Genomic DNA, 20,203 nt, shown 5'->3' with positions numbered 1-20,203 from the left:
GGTTTGCATAAAGGCTGTTTTCTAAAGCCCCCCAAACATTACTGCGACTTGTCTGAGGCACAAGTCGGATCAGCTTTCCCTGGAACTCCCCCAGCAGCTCCCCGTGAGTGCTTCCATCAGATCTGCCACTTGATGTGCCATTTTTTACATGCGATTTATCGCATGCTGCCGCTACCACTGTGTGGGTGGGAGGGTCCAGAGAAATGGCACTCAAGTGAAGACATGCGAGAAATCACATGCGATATATCGCAGGTGCTAAAAAACCAGCGGCGATGTGCACCCGATGGCTGCAACTCCAATTTATCTTATGTGCAGCACGTCGGACCTCCGACTCAGCCCTGATGCGTACGGAACCTCAACCCCGATGCGTACAGGACCACGGATCGGATCAGATGTCAAACACCTGCAATTTGGCCACTTTTCATTCGATTTCTCTGCCCGATGCATCTGAATCGCATGAAAAGAGCCCAAATCGCACTAGTGTATGGCCAGCTTCACACATTACAGCTAATGTTACTGTAGTGGTGCAAAGTATATGGGATATTGATTCCCCAGAATTGTGCTTAGTGGGCTATATGGTCATCTACACGGGATGTAGTAATGTGACCGGCGGTCAGGAGACCGCTGGTCACAATACAGACACCTCCATTCCGCCCCCTGAAAATGCTGACTAACAGGTACTATTCCCACTCGTGGATGTCCATGACACCCACAGAGTGGGAAAAGAACCTGTGGCGAGGGTAAAACGGCTCCAATACATATAATCAAACTGTAAGGGTTGTGTCTGTACATATTTTTGAGACATATACTTACAGGAACTGTCTATGTACTATGGAGAAAAAAAAAAAATACATAGGAATTTTTGTCTTTTCGTTTCGGGAATGCAAAAATGACTGGATGAATTTGGATGCAGTTTTCACTATTGAATAGTTTAGTGAGCTAGAAAGGAGTTGGGATCAACATGCCGGCGGACAGAACACCGACCTTGCCATTTAAATAGTAAGAATCCCGACAGGGGAAGGTCAGTATACTTACCTTACCCAATGCCCCCCTCTCCCTAATCTTCCATTCCCACAGCATTAAACCTAAATTCAAGAAAAAATACATAGTCTGGGGAAAAAGGCAAAAGACTTACTCAGATTAAGTACCTTTTCCCAAATTTTGCATCTCAATTGGCTAATAGTATACTAAGGGGCTGATAAAGAAGCGCCTGCAGCCGCATCTATTGGCTTTCGCCTGCTTGTGACTTTATGCAAATGCCAATATAAAGTCCTTTCCTTCCGTCCATCTGTGCATCCAAATGTGCAAAGTTTAAAATGCGTACTGGCAGCATCTGTCCATGCACAAATACCGGTTGGTGCACCCAGAGCAATTTAAACATGCATGGGATAAACATAAGGATAGCCTTACAAAGAAATAAGGATCAAATAAGGTTTGAGATAAATATATGATTAAAAAAGGGGCAGACTAGATGGGCCAAGTGGTTCTTATCTGTCGTCAAATTCTCTCTCTTGGTCCAGTCCTATGGCAGATGCAGTTTCTGCATCAAAGTATGGCCTCCCATATGAGAGGTTAAGCTGCTGTGTATGCAACCACTTTAACCGCCACTCCAACACTCCCAAAACATGGCCATAAGTTGGACCATCTCTGTTTGTGCACTAACACATCTCAGTTACCGCCCAGAAATGCCCTGCATGCACCTGAAATTGCAACTGTGACTCTGTACAGACACAATTGGGACGCATGTGCCGTGCGACTTAAGACAAAAGCAGTAGCAAAAATGTATCCACTACATTGGCAGTGCATGCACCTCTGAATTACGGTCTATGGGGTCTATCTACTAAGCCTTGGAGAGAGATAAAGTGGACAGAGATAAAACTGAGCTGCCTGGCGTGGTCCTGACAGGTCCTGCGCAACTCCGTTATCAGGTGTTTTTTTTGCCGAAAATACATTTTACATCACTATGCGATGAACAAGCAACATTTGCTGATTAAAATGATATGCGGCATGCCTATATTCTGTGTGTGACCACGGATGTATTGCATACGAAATGCTGTGTCACAGTGTCGTGGCTGTTTTCTAGAAAAACACTGTAGCACAGCATTGCGTATGCAGATACAGCCGCGCACAGAATATAGGCATACCGCTTATCATTTTAATCCGCATTAGCTGCTTGTGCCTCTGATTTTCATCAGTTCGGGATTACCAAGTTACACTGCGGCATGGCATGACTAGAAGGGCTGTTTAACGTGCAGGGAGGATAGATGTCAGGGGACACATCTATAGACCCCTACATTGCTAATAGTGTACTAAGCATTTAGGATCAGTATAGCACATTAACACGCATATTTAAAAGGAAAGTCACAAAGTCCATGGCATGCCAAAACAGGGCTACTCGGTGTGATTGAGGATAGGTGAGTGTGGAAACATACGCAGTAGTGCTTGCTGGTTAAAAAAGTTTGCAGAGCAGCATTGCTCGTGAAATTTTTCTACAATCTGCGTTACCATCTGGAACCTATTAGCTATCTTCCCTATACCCTGGAGACACGGGGTCTGCCCAGTGCAGCTGTTTTTACCTTGACACCATTATCTGTGAAAGAAGGGTGAAGGGCAATGTGAGCGGGACCAATCAGAAGCCACAAATATTGCCGCTACAGTTTCTTATTGGTCATCCTGATCACACTTTAAATAATCATGCACATTTAAAAAGAAGTGTTTCAATCCATACAGAACACTAGGGGAAAATACATTCTAGGTATAACTTTATTAGCTTAGTACAGTGGTTCCCAAACTTTTTTAAATCACGGCACCCTAGAGTATCATAATTTTTTTCATGGCACCCCTAAGCCAATACTTTATTGAAAAATTTATAAAGAAATATTAAATTAAGTAAATTGTCTTTATAGGTCATCCTTAGGGTAACTTATGTGGTGAGGGACAAGATTTGCTTCTGCTTGTCAATATATTTTATGATTGGCAGCCATTGACACTGGTTTTGCTTTTTACATTGACCATGCAGAATTTAAATTGGTTCTGGACCACCAACCCGAGGCACCCCTGCAAGTGTCCCGAGGCACCCCAGGGTGCCACGGCACACAGTTTGGGAACCACTGGCTTAGTATATTCTTCTCCTACATCATGTGTATCAGATGCAGGAGTAGACTTCAGAGGCTTTATATAGTCTTGCAAGGTAGAGATGCTCCTCCTCTCAAACCATTTTATAAAGTCAGCAGCTGAGATAGAACAGCTAACATGATATGCATAATATACAAAATATTCTATTTAAAATAGCCAATACTCTGTTTAACTGAAGTTTAAAATGCATTTTTTATTGAGCACACATCCCTATTCCTATGTTAAGCGCCAGATTACTAACAAGGGGCAATAGCAGAAAATACTACAGGAAACATTGATGAGCGTTAGATATTCCAGAAATGAACATCTCCGAATGGAAAATTTACTTTATAATCCATGCTTTAAAAAAAAAAAAAAAAGGGATGGTTAGTTAAGAATAGAAATGCTGTATCACAAGTTTGCTTTGAAAAAGTAACATTTCTATGCGCTTGCTTTAATAGAGCTTCAGCGTTTAGTTACAGAGTCGGCACTGTGTGCCTTGGTCCTTTGTTTCCAGCTTATTGTGCTGCCCTGTTTGGCGGCTGGTGAAAGCACTTTCTGTGCTGATTGCCATGTTCTACCAGCGGACCAGCTTCCAAGCAGCACAATAGCTCTCCAGTTTAAATAGAATTAGCTTCCCTGCTTTTTCCCTCCTTCTTTAAGTAAACATTGAGTAATGTATGACATAATGTAATTTGTATTTGCGTGTTTCCCTGACACTCACAGTCATGTCACAGAACAGACAAGCTGCATTCAAATAATAAGCTTTTTTGTATGTGTGGCACGGTCTCTCACACATTTGTGCCAACAGAGCAGACTAATTAGAGTGAATCACAGATCAAAGTATATCAAGTCATTGAGGTTGCTTCACACTGAAGTTGGTCCACTTATGTTTACAAAGCTTTAAATATATATATATATATATACATATATATATATATATATATATATACATATATATATATATACATATATATATATATATATATATATATATATATATATAGAGAGAGAGAGAGAGAGAGAGAGAACTTTATTTATTTTTATTACCAAGGTAATTATTGTGTGACATAAAACTAACAAAACATATGGTCTTATCTACAGAAGTACCAAAGGTATGCGGCCAGGTCAACTCAGTTGGGTGTGGTATTTTAGGTCGACCACTACTGGTCGACAGTAAGTAGGTCGACATGGACTCTAGGTGTCGTATTCTTCGTAAAGTGACGGGTAACCCCAATTAGTGCAGACTTCCCAATTGTAGTCCACGTGGATCGTAAAGTGTGAAAAAAGGTTAAAAAAATAAAAAATAAGATTTTACTTACCGATAAATCTATTTCTCGTAGTCCGTAGTGGATGCTGGGACTCCGTAAGGACCATGGGGAATAGCGGCTCCGCAGGAGACAGGGCACAAAATAAAAGCTTGAGATATCAGGTGGTGTGCACTGGCTCCTCCCCCTATGACCCTCCTCCAAGCCAGTTAGGATACTGTGCCCGGACGAGCGTACATAATAAGGAAGGATATTGAATCCCGGGTAAGACTCATACCAGCCACACCAATCACACCGTACAACTCGTGATCTGAACCCAGTTAACAGTATGATAAATTTAAAGGAGCCTCTGAAAGGATGGCTCAACAATAATAACCCGAATTTTTTGTAACAATAACTATATACAAGTATTGCAGACAATCCGCACTAGGGATGGGCGCCCAGCATCCACTACGGACTACGAGAAATAGATTTATCGGTAAGTAAAATCTTATTTTCTCTAACGTCCTAAGTGGATGCTGGGACTCCGTAAGGACCATGGGGATTATACCAAAGCTCCCAAACGGGCGGGAGAGTGCGGATGACTCTGCAGCACCGAATGAGAGAACTCCAGGTCCTCCTCAGCCAGGGTATCAAATTTGTAGAATTTAGCAAACGTGTTTGCCCCTGACCAAGTAGCTGCTCGGCAAAGTTGTAAAGCCGAGACCCCTCGGGCAGCCGCCCAAGATGAGCCCACTTTCCTTGTGGAATGGGCTTTTACTGATTTTGGCTGTGGCAATCCTGCCACGGAATGTGCAAGCTGAATTGTACTACAAATCCAACGAGCAATCGTCTGCTTTGAAGCAGGAGCACCCAGCTTGTTGGGTGCATACAGGATAAACAGCGAGTCAATTTTCCTGACTCCAGCCGTCCTGGAACATATTTTTTCAAGGCCCTGACAACGTCTAGCAACTTAGAGTCCTCTAAGTCCCTAGTAGCCGCAGGTACCACAATAGGTTGGTTCATGTGAAATGCAGAAACCACCTTAGGTAGAAATTGAGGACGAGTCCTCAATTCCGCCCTGTCAGAATGAAAATTTAGGTAAGGGCTTTTACATGATAAAGCCGCCAATTCTGACACACGCCTAGCTGAAGCCAAGGCCAACAGCATCGACACCTTCCACGTGAGATATTTTAAATCTACCGTAGACAATGGTTCAAACCAGTGTGATTTTAGAAATCTCAACACAACATTGAGATCCCAAGGTGCCACTGGAGGCACAAAAGGAGGCTGTATGTGCAGCACCCCTTTCACAAATGTCTGAACTTCAGGTACTGAAGCCAGTTCTTTCTGGAAGAATATCGACAGGGCCGAAATTTGAACCTTAATGGACCCTAATTTTAGGCCCATAGACAGTCCTGTTTGCAGGAAATGCAAGAAACGACCCAGTTGAAATTCCTGTGTAGGGGCCTTCTTGGCCTCACACCACGCAACATATTTACGCCAAATGCGGTGATAATGTTTTGCGGTTACTTCCTTTCTGGCTTTTACCAGAGTAGGGATGACTTCTTCTGGAATGCCCTTGTCCTTCAGGATCCGGCGTTCAACCGCCATGCCGTCAAACGCAGCCGCGGTAAGTCTTGGAACAGACAAGGCCCCTGCAGTAGCAGGTCCTGTCTTAGAGGTAGAGGCCACGGTTCGTCCGTGAGCATCTCTTGAAGTTCCGGGTACCAAGACCTTCTTGGCCAATCCGGAACCACGAGTATAGTTCTTACTCCTCTCCTTCTTATGATTCTCAATACTTTCGGTATGAGGGGCAGAGGAGGGAATACATACACTGACTGGTACACCCACGGCGTTACCAGAGCGTCCACTGCTATTGCCTGAGGGTCCCTTGACCTGGCGCAATATCTGTCCAGTTTTTTGTTTAGACGTGACGCCATCATGTCCACCTTTGGTCTTTCCCAACGGTGTACAATTTGGTGGAAGACTTCTGGGTGAAGTCCCCACTCTCCCGGGTGAAGGTCGTGTCTGCTGAGGAAGTCTGCTTCCCAGTTGTTCACTCCCGGAATGAACACTGCTGACAGTGCTATCACATGATTTTCCGCCCAGCGAAGAATCCTTGCAGTTTCTGCCATTGCCCTCCTGCTTCTCGTGCCGCCCTGTCTGTTTATGTGGGCGACTGACGTGATGTTGTCCGACTGGATCAACACCGCCTGACCCTGAAGCAGAGGTTTTGCTTGAATTAAGGCATTGTAAATGGCCCTTAGTTCTAGAATGTTTATATGAAGAGATGTTTCCATGCTTGACCACAAGCCCTGGAAATTCCTTCCCTGTGTGACTGCTCCCCAGCCTCTCAGGCTGGCATCCGTGGTTACCAGGATCCAATCCTGAATGCCAAATCTGCGGCCCTCTAGTAGATGAGCCCTCTGAAGCCACCACAGGAGAGACACCCTTGTCCTTGGCGACAGGGTTATCCGTTGATGCATCTGAAGATGCGATCCGGACCATTTTCCCAGTAGATCCCACTGAAAAGTTCTTGCATGGAATCTTCCGAATGGAATCGCTTCGTAAGAAGCCACCATTTTTCCCAGGACCCTTGTGCACTGATGCACTGAGACCTGTCCTGGTTTTAGGAGGTTCCTGACTAGCTCGGATAACTCCCTGGCCTTCTCCTCCGGGAGAAACACCTTCTTCTGGACTGTGTCCAGAATCATTCCTAAGAACAGTAGACGTGTCGTTGGAATCAGCTGCGATTTTGGAATATTTAGAATCCATCCGTGCTGACTTAGCACTACCTGAGATAGTGCCACTCCGACTTCTAACTGTTCCTTGGTTCTTGCCCTTATCAGGAGATCGTCCAAGTAAGGGATAATTAAGATGCCTTTTCTTCGTAGAAGAATCATCATTTCGGCCATTACCTTGGTAAAGACCCGAGGCGCCGTGGACAATCCAAACGGCAGCGTCTGAAACTGATAATGACAGTTTTGTACTACAAACCTGAGGTACCCTTGGTGAGAAGGATATATTGGGACGTGGAGATAAGCATCCTTGATGTCCAGCGACACCATATAGTCCCCCTCTTCCAGGTTCGCTATCACCGCTCTGAGTGACTCCATCTTGAATTTGAACCTTTTTATGTAAGTGTTCAAAGATTTTAGATTTAATATTGGTCTCACCGAGCCGTCCGGCTTCGGTACCACAAATAGTGTGGAATAATACCCCTTCCCCTGTTGTAAGAGGGGTACCTTGATTATCACCTGCTGGGAGTACAGCTTGTGAATGGCTTCCAGAACTGCCTCCCTGTCGGAGGGAGACTTTGGTAAAGCAGACTTCAGGAACCGATGAGGAGGAAACGCCTCGAATTCCAGTTTGTACCCCTGTGATACTACCTGTAGAATCCAGGGATCCACTTGCGAGTGAGCCCACTGCGCGTTGAAATACTTGAGACGGGCCCCCACCGTGTCTGAGTCTGCTTGTAAAGCCCCAGCGTCATGCTGAAGACTTGGCAGAAGCAGGGGAGGGCTTCTGCTCCTGGGAAGCGGCTGCATGGTGCTGCCTTTTTCCTCTTCCTCTGCCCTTGGGCAGAAAAGAGTGACCTTTTGCTCGCTTGTACTTATGGGAACGAAAGGACTGAGTTTGAAAAGACTGTCTTTTTCTGTTGATGTGAAGTAACCTGGGGTAAAAAGGTGGATTTTCCAGCCGTTGCCGTGGCCACCAGGTCTGTTAGACCAGCCCCAAATAACTCCTCCCCCTTATACGGCAATACTTCCATGTGCCGTTTGGAATCTGCGTCCCCTGACCACTGTCTGGTCCATAATGCTCTTCTGGCAGAGATGGACATTGCGCTTACTCTTGATGCCAGGGTACAAATATCCCTCTGCGCATCACGCATATATAGCAATGCATCCTTTAAATGTTCTATAGTTAACAGAATATTGTCCCTATCCAGGGTATCAATATTCTCAGTCAGGGAATCCGCCCATGCGACTCCAGCACTGCACATCCAGGCTGATGCGATTGCTGGTCGCAGTATAACACCAGTATGTGTGTATATACTTTTCAGGATATTTTCCAGCCTCCTATCAGCTGGTTCTTTGAGGGTGGCCGTATCAGGGGACGGTAACGCTACTTGTTTAGATAAACGTGTGAGCGCCTTATCTACCCTAGGGGGTGTTTCCCACCGTGCCCTAACCTCTGGCGGGAAAGGGTATAGTGCTAATAACTTATTAGAAATTAGCTGTTTTTTATCGGGGGAAACCCACGCTTTATCACACACCTCATTTATTTCCTCAGACTCAGGAAAAACTATTGGCAGTTTTTTCACACCCCACATAATACCCGCCTTTGAGGTATTTGTAGTGTCAGAAAGGTTCAATGCCTCTTTCATTGCCGTGATCATGTAACGTGTGGCCCTACTGGACATTACGTTTGTCTCGTCACCGTCGACACTAGATTCAGTATCTGTATCTGGATCCGTGTCGACCCACTGAGGTAGCGGCCGTTTTAGGGCCCCTGAGGGTGTCTGAGACGCCTGAACAGGCACTACTGATTTGCCGGCTTTCTCATGTCAACAGTTTTTTGTTAATTGCTGACATTATCACTTAATTGCTTAAACACAATCATCCAGTCAGGTGTCGACTCCCTAGGGGGTGACATCACTAACACAGGCAACTGCTCCGCCTCCACCTCATTTTCCTCCTCATACATGTCGACACACGCGTACCGACACACAGCACACACACCGGGAATGCTCTGATAGAGGACAGGACCCCACTTAGCCCTTTGGAGAGACAGAGGGAGAGTCTGCCAGCACACACCCAGCGCTATATATATACAGGGATAACCTTATATAAGTGTTAATCCCTTATAGCTGCTGTTAATCTAGTTATTTGCTGCCAAAATGCCCCCCCTTCTCTTTTTTACCCTGAATCAGATGCAGTACTGCAGGGGAGAATCAGGGAGCCGTCCTTCCAGCGGAGCTGTGAGGGAATAATGGCGCCAGTGTGCTGAGGAGATAGGCCCCGCCCCTTCACGACGTCCTTAACTCCCGCTTTTTTGTGTAAAATGGCAGGGGGAAAAATACATCCATATAGCCCTGGAGCTATATGTGATGTATTCCTTTTGCCAGCTAAGGTATATGTGTGTTATATTGCGTCTCAGGGCGCTCCCCCCCAGCGCCCTGCACCCTCAGTGACCGGAGTGTGAAGTGTGCTGAGAGCAATGGCGCACAGCTGCGGTGCTGTGCGCTACCTTAGTCTTGAAGACAGGATGTCTTCTGCCGCCGCTTTCACCGGACCTTCGTCTCTTCTGGCTCTGTAAGGGGGACGGCGGCGCGGCTCCGATGACCCATCCAGGCTGAACCTGCGATCGTCCCTCTGGAGCTAACGTCCAGTAGCCTAAGAAGCCCAATCCACTCTGCACTCAGGTGAGTTCGCTTCTTCTCCCCTTAGTCCCACGATGCAGTGAGCCTGTTGCCAGCAGGACTCACTGAAAATAAAAAAACCTAACTAAACTTTTATTCTAAGCAGCTCTGGAGAGCTAGCTAGTTTGCACCCTTCTCGGCCGGGCACAAAAATCTAACTGGCTTGGAGGAGGGTCATAGGGGGAGGAGCCAGTGCACACCACCTGATATCTCAAGCTTTTATTTTGTGCCCTGTCTCCTGCGGAGCCGCTATTCCCCATGGTTCTTACGGAGTCCCAGCATCCACTTAGGACGTCAGAGAAATTGTGAAAAACTAATGTCGACCTTTTGTCATGTCGACCTAGTACATGTTGACCAAGAGTCCCTGTCTACCTAGAAACCATGTCTACCTACGTCTTGTCGACCTAGAGACCGGATCCCACTCAGTCTACCCCTCTCTATCTGCTGCTCCTCCACCCCCCCACTGTCACTTCAATCAGTCACCTAAACTCCATCCCACCCACCCCCTCCTTTTTCCCCATGGTGCCTGCTGGAGACCCGCCCCTCTAATTGGACTTCACCCCCTCCATCTCCTCCATTAAGATTCAGAGTCTATCCATCCCTCAATTCTCTGCTCTGTGCCATACCAAGATCAGGCAGCGGGTGATGTAATAACGTCTATCACTGTAGCTCCATAAGTCACCGGTCACAAAGACTGCTGTGTGGGCGGCGCCAAGAATAAAGTCAGTAGGCCACCAGCCCCGCACTCTGTGGCAGACCTCCAGAGCAGACACACTGCCCCGCACACCACGACAAAGAGGGAGAGTATGAAAGACAGGAGATGAAAGTAAGTGAAGGACACAGTAAGAAATACAGACAGAAAGAGAACTGAGTTTGAATAGGAGATGGGATAGATGAAAGAGTAACTAATATGAGAGAAACTGTGAGCTAAAATAAAAAAAAGAAGGTTCACAATGATAGACTTCTCTAACCCGCTAAAAGACTGCGCAAGGCAGACTTCTACATAATAAAACTAAGGAGGAGATGTACTAAGCAGTGAAAAGGGTGGAGAAGTGAGCCAGTGGGGACGTTGCCCATGTTAACCAATCAGCTACTCTGTATAATTTTATAGTATGCAAATTAGAAATGTTACTTTAATGCTGATTAGTTGCCATGGGAAATTTCTCCTCTCTTTTCACTGCTTAGTACATCTCCCCCTCAGTACTAATAAAAAATAAGATTTTACTCACCGGTAAATCTATTTCTCGTAGTCCGTAGTGGATGCTGGGACTCCGTAAGGACAATGGGGATTAGCGGCTCAGCAGGAGACTGGGCACAACTAAAGAAAGCTTTAAGACTACCTGGTGTGCACTGGCTCCTCCCACTAAGACCCTCCTCCAGACCTCAGTTAGGATACTGTGCCCGGAAGAGCTGACACAATAAGGAGGGATTTTGAATCCCGGGTAAGACTCATACCAGCCACACCAATCACACCGTATAACTCGTGATACTATACCCAGTTAACAGTATGAAATATAACTGAGCCTCTCAACAGATGGCTCAACAATAACCCTTTAGTTAGGCAATAACTATAAACAAGTATTGCTGACAATCCGCACTTGGGATGGGCGCCCAGCATCCACTACGGACTACGAGAAATAGATTTACCGGTGAGTAAAATCTTATTTTCTCTGACGTCCTAAGTGGATGCTGGGGCTCCGTAAGGACCATGGGGATTATACCAAAGCTCCCAAACGGGCGGGAGAGTGCGGATGACTCTGCAGCACCGAATGAGCAAACTCTAGGTCCTCCTCAGCCAGGGTATCAAACTTGTAGACTCTTACAAGAATGTTTTAACCCGACCAAGTAACAGCTCGGCAAAGTTGCAAAGCCGAGACCCCTCGGGCAGCCGCCCAAGAAGAGCCCACTTTCCTCGTGGAATGGGCTTTTACAGATTTAGGGTGCGGCAGTCCAGCCGCAGAATGTGCAAGTTGAATCGTGCTACAGATCCAGTGAGCAATCGTCTGCTTAGAAGCAGGAGCACCCAGCTTGTTGGGTGCATACAGGAGAAATAGAGAGTCAGTTTTCCTGACTCCAGCTGTCCTGGAAACATATACTTTTCAGGGCCCTGACTACATCCAGTAACTTGGAATCCTAAAAAGTGCCAAGTAGCCGCAGGCACCACAATAGGTTGGTTCACATGAAAAACTGATACCACCTTAGGAAGGAGGTTGGGAACGAGTCCTCAATTCCGCCTTATCCATATAAAATACAGATAAGGGCTTTTGTATAACAAAGCCGCCAATTCTGATACACGCCTGGCCGACGCCAAGGCCCACAGAATGACCACTTTCCACGTGAGGTATTATAGCTCCACGGATTTAAGTGGCTCAACCCAATGCGACTTCAGGAAATCCAACACCACGTTGAGATCCCACGGTGCCACTGGAGGCACAAACGGGGGCTGACTATGCCGCACTCCCTTAACAAAAGTCTGAACTTCAGGCAGTGAAGCCAGTTCAATTTTGGAAGAAAATCGATAGAGCCGAAATCTGGACCTTAATGGAACCCAATTTTAGGCCCATAGTCACCTCTGACTGTAGGAAGTGCAGAAATCGACCTAGCTGAAATTTCTCCTTTGGGGCCTTCCTGGCCTCACAGTACGCAACATATTTCCGCCATATGCGGTGATAATGGTTTGCGTTCACTTCTTTCCTAGCTTTAAATAGCGTAGGGATAACTTCCTCCGGAAATCCCTTTTCCTTCAGGATCCGGCGTTCAACCGCCATGCCGTCCAACGCAGCCGCGGTACGTCTTGGAACAGACAGGCCCCCTGCTGCAGCAGGTCCTGTCTGAGCGGCAGAGGCCATGGGTCCTCTGAGATCATTTCTTGGAGTTCTGGTTACCAAGCTCTTCTTGGCCAACCCGGAACAATGAGTATAGTTCTTACTCCTCTCCTTCTTATTATTCTCATTACCCTGGGTAAGAGAGGCAGAGAAGGGAACACATACACCGACTGGTACACCCACGGTGTTACCAGAGCATCCACAGCTATCGCCTGAGGGTCCTTGACCTGGCGCAATATCTTTGTAACTTTTAGTTGAGGCGGGACGCCATCATGTCCACCTGTGGCCTTTCCCAACGGTGTACAATCATTTGGAAGACTTCTGGATGAAGTCCCCACTCTCCCAGGTGGAGGTTGTGTCTGAGAAAGTCTGCTTCTCAGTTGTCCACTCCGGGAATGAACACTGCTGACAGTGCTAACACATGATTTTCCGCCCATCGGAGAATCCTTGTGGCTTCTGCCATCGCCATCCTGCTTCTTGTGCCGCCCTGTCGGTTTACATGAGCGACCGCCGTGATGTTGTCTGACTGGATCAGCACCGGCCGGTGTTGAAGCAGGGGTCTAGCCTGACTTAGGGCATTGTAAATGGCCCTTAGTTCCAGAATATTTATGTGTAGGGAAGTCTCCTGACTTTTCCATAGCCTTGGAAGTATCTTCCCTGTGTGACTGTCCCTTAGCCTCGAAGGCTGGCATCCGTGGTCACCAGGACCCAGTCCTGTATGCCGAATCTGCGGCCCCCTAGAAGATGAGCACTCTGCAGCCACCACAACAGCGACACCCTGGCCCTTGGAGACAGGGTTATCAGCCGATGCATCTGAAGATGCGACCCGGACCACTTGTCCAACAGATCCTACTGGAAAATCCTTGCATGGGACCTGGCGAATGGATTTTCTTCGTAAGAAGCTACCATCTTTCCCAGGGCTCGCATGCATTGATGCACAGACACCTGTATACGTATTAGGAGGTCTCTGTCTAGAGATGACAACTCCTTGGACTTCTCCTCCGGGAGAAACCCTTTTTATCCTGTTCTGTGTCCAGAACCATACCCAGGAACAGTAGACGCGTCGTAGGAACCAGCTGCGACTTTGGAATATTCAGAATCCAGCCATGCTGTTGTAGCACTTCCCGAGATAGTGCTACTCCGACGAACAACTGCTCCCTGGACCTCGCCTTTATAAGGAGATCGTCCAAGTACGGGATAATTATTTCGGTGAAGAGGGTAAATAGGGACATGCAGGTAAGCATCCTTGATGTCCAGTGATACCATGAAATTCTCCAGGCTTGCAATAATCGCCCTGAGCGATTCCATTTTGAACTTGAACCTTCGTGTATAAGTGTTCAAGGCTTTCAATTTTAGAATGGGTCTCACCGAACCGTCTGGTTTCGGTACCACAATATTTTGGAATAGTAACCCCGGCCTTGTTGAAGGAGGGGTACCTTGATTTCACCTGCTGGAAGTACAGCTTGTGAATTGCCGCCAGTACTACCTTTCTCCGAGGGCAGCAGGCAAGGCTGATGTGAGGTGACGGCGAGGGGGAGTCGCCTCGAACTCCAGCCTGTATCCCTGTGATACTATTTGCAGAACCTAGGGAACCACCTGTGGGCAAGCCCACTGGTCCCTGAAGTTCCCGAGACGCGCCCCTACCGCACCTGTCTCCACCTGTGGAGCCCCAGCGTCATGCGGTGGACTCAGAGGAAGCGGGGGAAGATTTTTGATCCTGGGAACTGGCTGCTGGTGCAGCTTTTTCCTTCTTCCCTTGTCTCTGTGCAGAAAGGAAGCGCCTTTGACCCGTTTGCTTTTCTGAAGCCGAAAGGACTGTACCTGAAAATACGGTGCTTTCTTAGGCTGTGAGGAAACCTGAGGTAAAAAATTTTCTTCCCAGCTGTTGCTGTGGATACGAGGTTCCAGAGACCATCCCCAAACAATTCCTCACCCTTATAAGGCAGAATTTCCATGTGCCTTTTACAGGCAGCATCACCTGTCCACTGCCGGGTTTCTAATACCCTCCTGGCAGAATGGACATTGCATTAATTCTGGATGCCAGCCGGCAAATATCCCTCTGTGCATCCTTTATATATAAGACGACGTCTTTAATATGCTCTATGTTAGCAAAATATTATCCCTGTCTTAGAGTATTAATATTATCTGACAGGGTATCAGACCACGCTGCAGCAGCACTATTTATGCTGAGGCAATTGCAGGTCTCAGTATATAACCTGAGTGTGTATATACAGACTTCAGGATAGCCTCCTGCTTTTTATCAGCAGGCTCCTTCAAGGTGGCCGTATCCTAAGACGGCAGTGCCACCTTTTTTGACAAACGTGTGAGCGCCTTATCCACCCTAAGGGATATCTCCCAACGTGACCTATCCTCTGGCGGGAAAGGGTACGCCATCAGTAACTTTTTAGAAATTACCAGTTTCTTATCGGGGGAACCCACGCTTCTTTACAGACTTCATTCATTCATCTGATGAGGGAACAAAACACTGGCTGCTTTTTCTCCCCAAAAATAAAACCCCTTTTATGTGGTACTTGGGTTCATGTCAGAAATGCGTAACACATTTTTCATTGCCGAGATCATGTAACGGATGTTCCTAGTGGATTGTGTATATGTCTCAACCTCGTCGACACTGGAGTCAGACTCCGTGTCGACATCTGTGTCTGCCATCTGAGGTAACGGGCGTTTTTTGAGCCCCTGATGGCCTTTGAGACGCCTGGGCAGGCGCGGGCTGAGAAGCCGGCTGTCCCACAGCTGTTACGTCATCCAGCCTTTTATGTAAGGAGTTGACATTGTCGGTTAATACCTTCCACCTATCCATCCACTCTGGTGTCGGCCCCACAGGGGGCGACATCCCATTTATCGGCCTCTGCTCCGCCTCCACGTAACCTTCCTCATCCAACATGTCGACACAGCCGTACCGACACACCGCACACACACAGGGAATGCTCTGAGGACAGGACCCCACAAAGTCCTTTGGGGAGACAGAGAGAGAGTATGCCAGCACACACCAGAGCGCTATATAATGCAGGGATTAACACTATAACTGAGTGATTTTTCCCCCAATAGCTGCTTGTATACATATATTGTGCCTAAATTTAGTGCCCCCCCCCTCTCTTTTTAACCCTTTGAGCCTGAAAACTACAGGGGAGAGCCTGGGGAGCTGTCTTCCAGCTGCACTGTGAAGAAAAAATGGCGCCAGTGTGCTGAGGGAGAAGCCCCGCCCCTTTTTCGGCTGACTTTTCTCCCGCTTTTTTATGGATTCTAGCAGGGGTAATTTATCACATATATAGCCCTGGGACTATATATTGTGATGATTTGCCAGCCAAGGTGTCTTATATTGCCCTCAGGGCGCCCCCCCCCCCAGCGCCCTGCACCCATCAGTGACCGGAGTGTGAGGTGTACATGAGGAGCAATGGCGCACAGCTGCAGTGCTGTGCGCTACCTTGGTGAAGACCGAAGTCTTCTGCCGCCGATTTTCCGGACTCTTCATGCTTCTGGCTCTGTAAGGGGGATGGCGGCGCGGCTCTGGGAACGAACACCAAGGTCGGGTCCTGCGGTCGATCCCTCTGGAGCTAATGGTGTCCAGTAGCCTAAGAAGCCCAAACTACCACCTGTTAGGTAGGTTCGCGTCTTCTCCCCTTAGTCCCTCGCTGCAGTGAGTCTGTTGCCAGCAGATCTCACTGTAAAATAAAAAACCTAAATATACTTTCTTTCTAGGAGCTCAGGAGAGCCCCTAGTGTGCATCCAGCTCAGCCGGGCACAAGAATCTAACTGAGGTCTGGAGGAGGGTCTTAGTGGGAGGAGCCAGTGCACACCAGGTAGTCCTAAAGCATTCTTTAGTTGTGCCCAGTCTCCTGCGGAGCCGCTAATCCCCATGGTCCTTACGGAGTCCCAGCATCCACTTAGGACGTCAGAGAAATGACGTTGGACCTAATAGAGCACACCCTAGTAAAGAAAAGTACACAGGACTTCTGTGAGTGTCACACCTTCTTTTGGAATAGAGTCAGTCAATGTAAGGGTGTGTGTGAGCAGAGACACAACCCCTCCAAATGAGGAAAATAAAATAAAAATAAAAATCCAGGCAATATCAGCCACAATTGCTAGTCTCATGCTTTCTTTCACTCCTGCTCCTTCTAATTCAGTCACTGCATTCCAGTCACTGACAAATACCCCAGATAGTTTCCTGTTTGAGAGTAACAGTTACAATTATAAATCAGAATACAGCAGTGTATGGAGTGCACCTGTGTTCTGATATGTATACAAGAGAAATGCTACAATGTAGAATCAATCAGTTTAAATACCAAAACCTATTTCAAGATGTTGCAGATTTCCTTCCCGCCTGCGCTTCCCAGTGCCATCATCGTGGCCCCATGACAGCTTACAGAGCCACGCCTCCCAGCACTGTAAATCGAGTCATCAAGTTACCAGGACGCCTAATTAACGTGGAAAATAGATGGCAGTGGATGGTACAGAGGGGCTTGGGGAGACTTGTCTGCTCTTCTAGAAGAGGCCAGTATGAAAACCCCCGATTTTGTTCAGAGAAAGGCGACTCTCCCCCTTCCCGATAAAAAAAAAACACCCCAAAACATAAAAAGGAACAACCATTGTTGCCTTAAAATGTGAAAAAAAGATCTGTCATGACCCATAGTGGTATTAACACAAATCTCTGCTTCAACGTACAGTATTGCACTATAAATATCAGAAGCCCTGTACTTATTCAGTTTCCCCACCCATAACGCTCTCCATTTAATCCCGATTCAGGGTACAAATAATCTAGCCGGTTAAGATCCCATTCTGTGCTGCTACACAGAATGAACAGTGATGAGCCGAAGATTAGTGTTCTGTCACAAATCTCTTTGTTGTTCAAATCTAAAAATCTTCAGATTTCGGAAAAAGATGGGGGGGGGGGGGGGGGGGGGGAACACTCAAGATTTTAGTTTTCAGTTTTAATTTTATGAATAGCTGCATTTTCAGCTTCCACCGTTAGAAATGCATTATGTATGACTATAAAACCATAAATAAGTGATCAGCTTGCAATGCACAAAGTATTGTGTATGTAGGCATGCTGTTACAGCTTACACATGGGCTGCTCACTGCACAAATATTAAATAACCTTGTAAACTGAAAACTTCAGAATAATGTAATAAATGTACGTTCACTAAACATTTACAATAAGTACAACAGAGCCCCCTGCTGGACTAAAAGAGTAAAGGTTTCAAAATATATTTCAGGCTGCCAATTAGTCAAAAAGGTGATATGCCTACAGTATTCCCCAAACAGAAAAACAAACTTTCTCAAGCACTACAGAACCGTCTCCTATTGTTAGACCCAGATATAAAATGGGGGATGTTAAGTTTAAAACATCAACCAAGCCTAAAGCTGCATGGCAACAGCTCGATTGTCATCCTGTAGCCGGTAGACTAGATGGCCAGTATTACAGAAAAAAATGCTCTCCGTTATATTCAGGCATTATAATACAATGGGCCTTACTCAGAGTAGAGCGATGATAGGGGAAGGGGGCATCATTTTTTTAGGCTGAGGCCATGGTCTGCATCCACCATCGGAGATTCCATTGAGTTCCGAAGTTTATTCTGAGAAAGTTTAGATGGTTGTGATGGGGATCTGATGCTGCGATGCTGGCAAAAAGGAGACTTTTTTTTTTTCATGCTCCACCTGTGGCAATAGCATTTTCCGAATTGCAGCTGCGCCCATAGAAAACGAGTTTTATGGTAAGAACTTACACTTGGAAAACTCTTTCTGCGAGGTACACTGGGCTCCACAAGTCTGGACAATGGGGTGTAGAGTAGGATCTTGATCCGAGGCACCAACAGGCTCAAAGCTTTGACCTTCTTCCCAAGATGCATAGCGCCGCCTCCTGTATCACCCCGCCTCCCAGCACAGGAGCTCAGTTTAGTTAACCAGCCCAATGCAGTAGCAGGAAAAGAGACGACAACGGTTAGTAGCCACATACACCACACTCTCACGACAAGTGTCAGCGGCTAATGCCATATCAACCCAAAGAAGCTAAGTGCGTCAGGGTGGGCGCCTTGTGGAGCCCAGTGTACCTCGCAGAAAGAGTTTTAACAAGGGTAAGTTCTTACCATAAAACTAGTTTTCTGCTGCGGGGTACACTGGGCTCCAAAAGTCTGGCCAATGGAGATGTCCTAAAGCAGTTCCTTATGGGAGGGGACGCACTGTAGCGGGCACAAGAACCCGGCGTCCAAAGAAAGCATCCTGGGAAGCGGCAGTATTGAAGGCAAAGAACCTTATGAACGTGTTCCCGGAGGGACCACGTAGCCACCTTGCACAATTGATCAAGGGTCGCACCACGTTGGGCCGCCCAAGAAGGTCCAACAGACCGAGCAGAATGGGCCGCAATGTGAACAGGACCTGACAGACCAGCCTTCACATAAGCATGCGCAATCACCATTCTCATCCACCTGGCCAGGGTCTGCTTGTGAGCAGGCCAGCCACGTTTGTGAAATCCAAACAAAACAAAGAGAGAATCAGACCTTCGAATAGAAGCAGTTCTCTTCACATAGATACGGAGAGCCTGTACCACATCCAAAGACCGCTCTTTGGGAGACAAATCAGGAGAGACAAAAGCTGGAACCACAATCTCCTGATTAAGGTGGAACGAAAAAACCACCTTAGGCAAATATCCGGGACGAGTCCTAAGAACCGCCCGGTCACGGTGAAAAATCAGATATGGGGAACCACAAGACAAGGCACCCAAATCCGACACTCCTACAGCAGAGGCAATAACCAACAGAAACACCACCTTAAGGGAAAGCCACTTAAGGTCAGCTGAACCAAGAGGTTCAAATGGAGACTCTTGTAACGCCTCCAAAACCACCGACAAGTCCCAAGGAGCCACAGGCGGGACACAGGGAGGCCGGATACGCAACACACCCCGAGTGAAAGTATGAACATCAGGTAAAGTCGCAATTTTTCTCTGAAACCACACCGACAAGGCAGAAATATGAACCTTGAGGGAGGCCAGACGCAGGCCTAAATCTAGGCCCTGCTGTAGAAAAGCCAAAAGTTTGGCTGTACTAAACTTGGAAGCGTCATAATGGTTAGATGAGCACCAAACAAAGTAGGAATGCCAGACCCGATGGTAAATCCGAGCAGAGGCCGGTTTCCGGGCACGCAACATAGTTTTAATGACCTCTTCAGAAAAACCCTTAGCTCTTAAGACGGAAGCTTCAAGAGCCACGTCGTCAAAGACAGCCGGGCTAGGTCCTGGTAGACACAGGAGCCCTGAACGAGGAGGTCTGGGCGTTGTGGAAGTAGAAGTGGATGCTCTGACGATAGGCCTTGCAGGTCTGAGAACCAGTGCCGTCTGGGCCACGCCGGAGCTATGAGAAGCAGATTTCCTTTTTCTTGCTTGAACTTCCGAATTACCCTGGGCAGGAGTGACACCGGAGGGAACACGTACGGCAGCCGAAACCTCCACGGCACTGCCAGCGCATCCACGAATGCTGCTTGAGGATCCCTTGTCCTTGCTCCGAAGACCGGAACCTTGTGATTGTGTCGAGACGCCATCAGATCCACATCTGGAAGACCCACCTTTCCACGAGGAGTTGAAA

The 20,203-nt window shown here is 47.2% G+C and overlaps 1 protein-coding gene across 1 annotated transcript in view; it reads right to left on the bottom strand.

Moving 5' to 3' along the window:
* The window catches only part of MRPS27 (mitochondrial ribosomal protein S27), a 278,880-nt gene that overhangs the window by 188,295 nt on the left and 70,382 nt on the right, over nt 1–20,203 (bottom strand). The gene's annotated exons all lie outside the window — the stretch shown is intronic.

This window comes from Pseudophryne corroboree, chromosome 1, assembly GCF_028390025.1.
Source record: "Pseudophryne corroboree isolate aPseCor3 chromosome 1, aPseCor3.hap2, whole genome shotgun sequence".
Taxonomy (NCBI): Eukaryota; Metazoa; Chordata; class Amphibia; order Anura; family Myobatrachidae; genus Pseudophryne; species Pseudophryne corroboree.
This window is presented reverse-complemented; position numbering and strand designations above follow the sequence as displayed.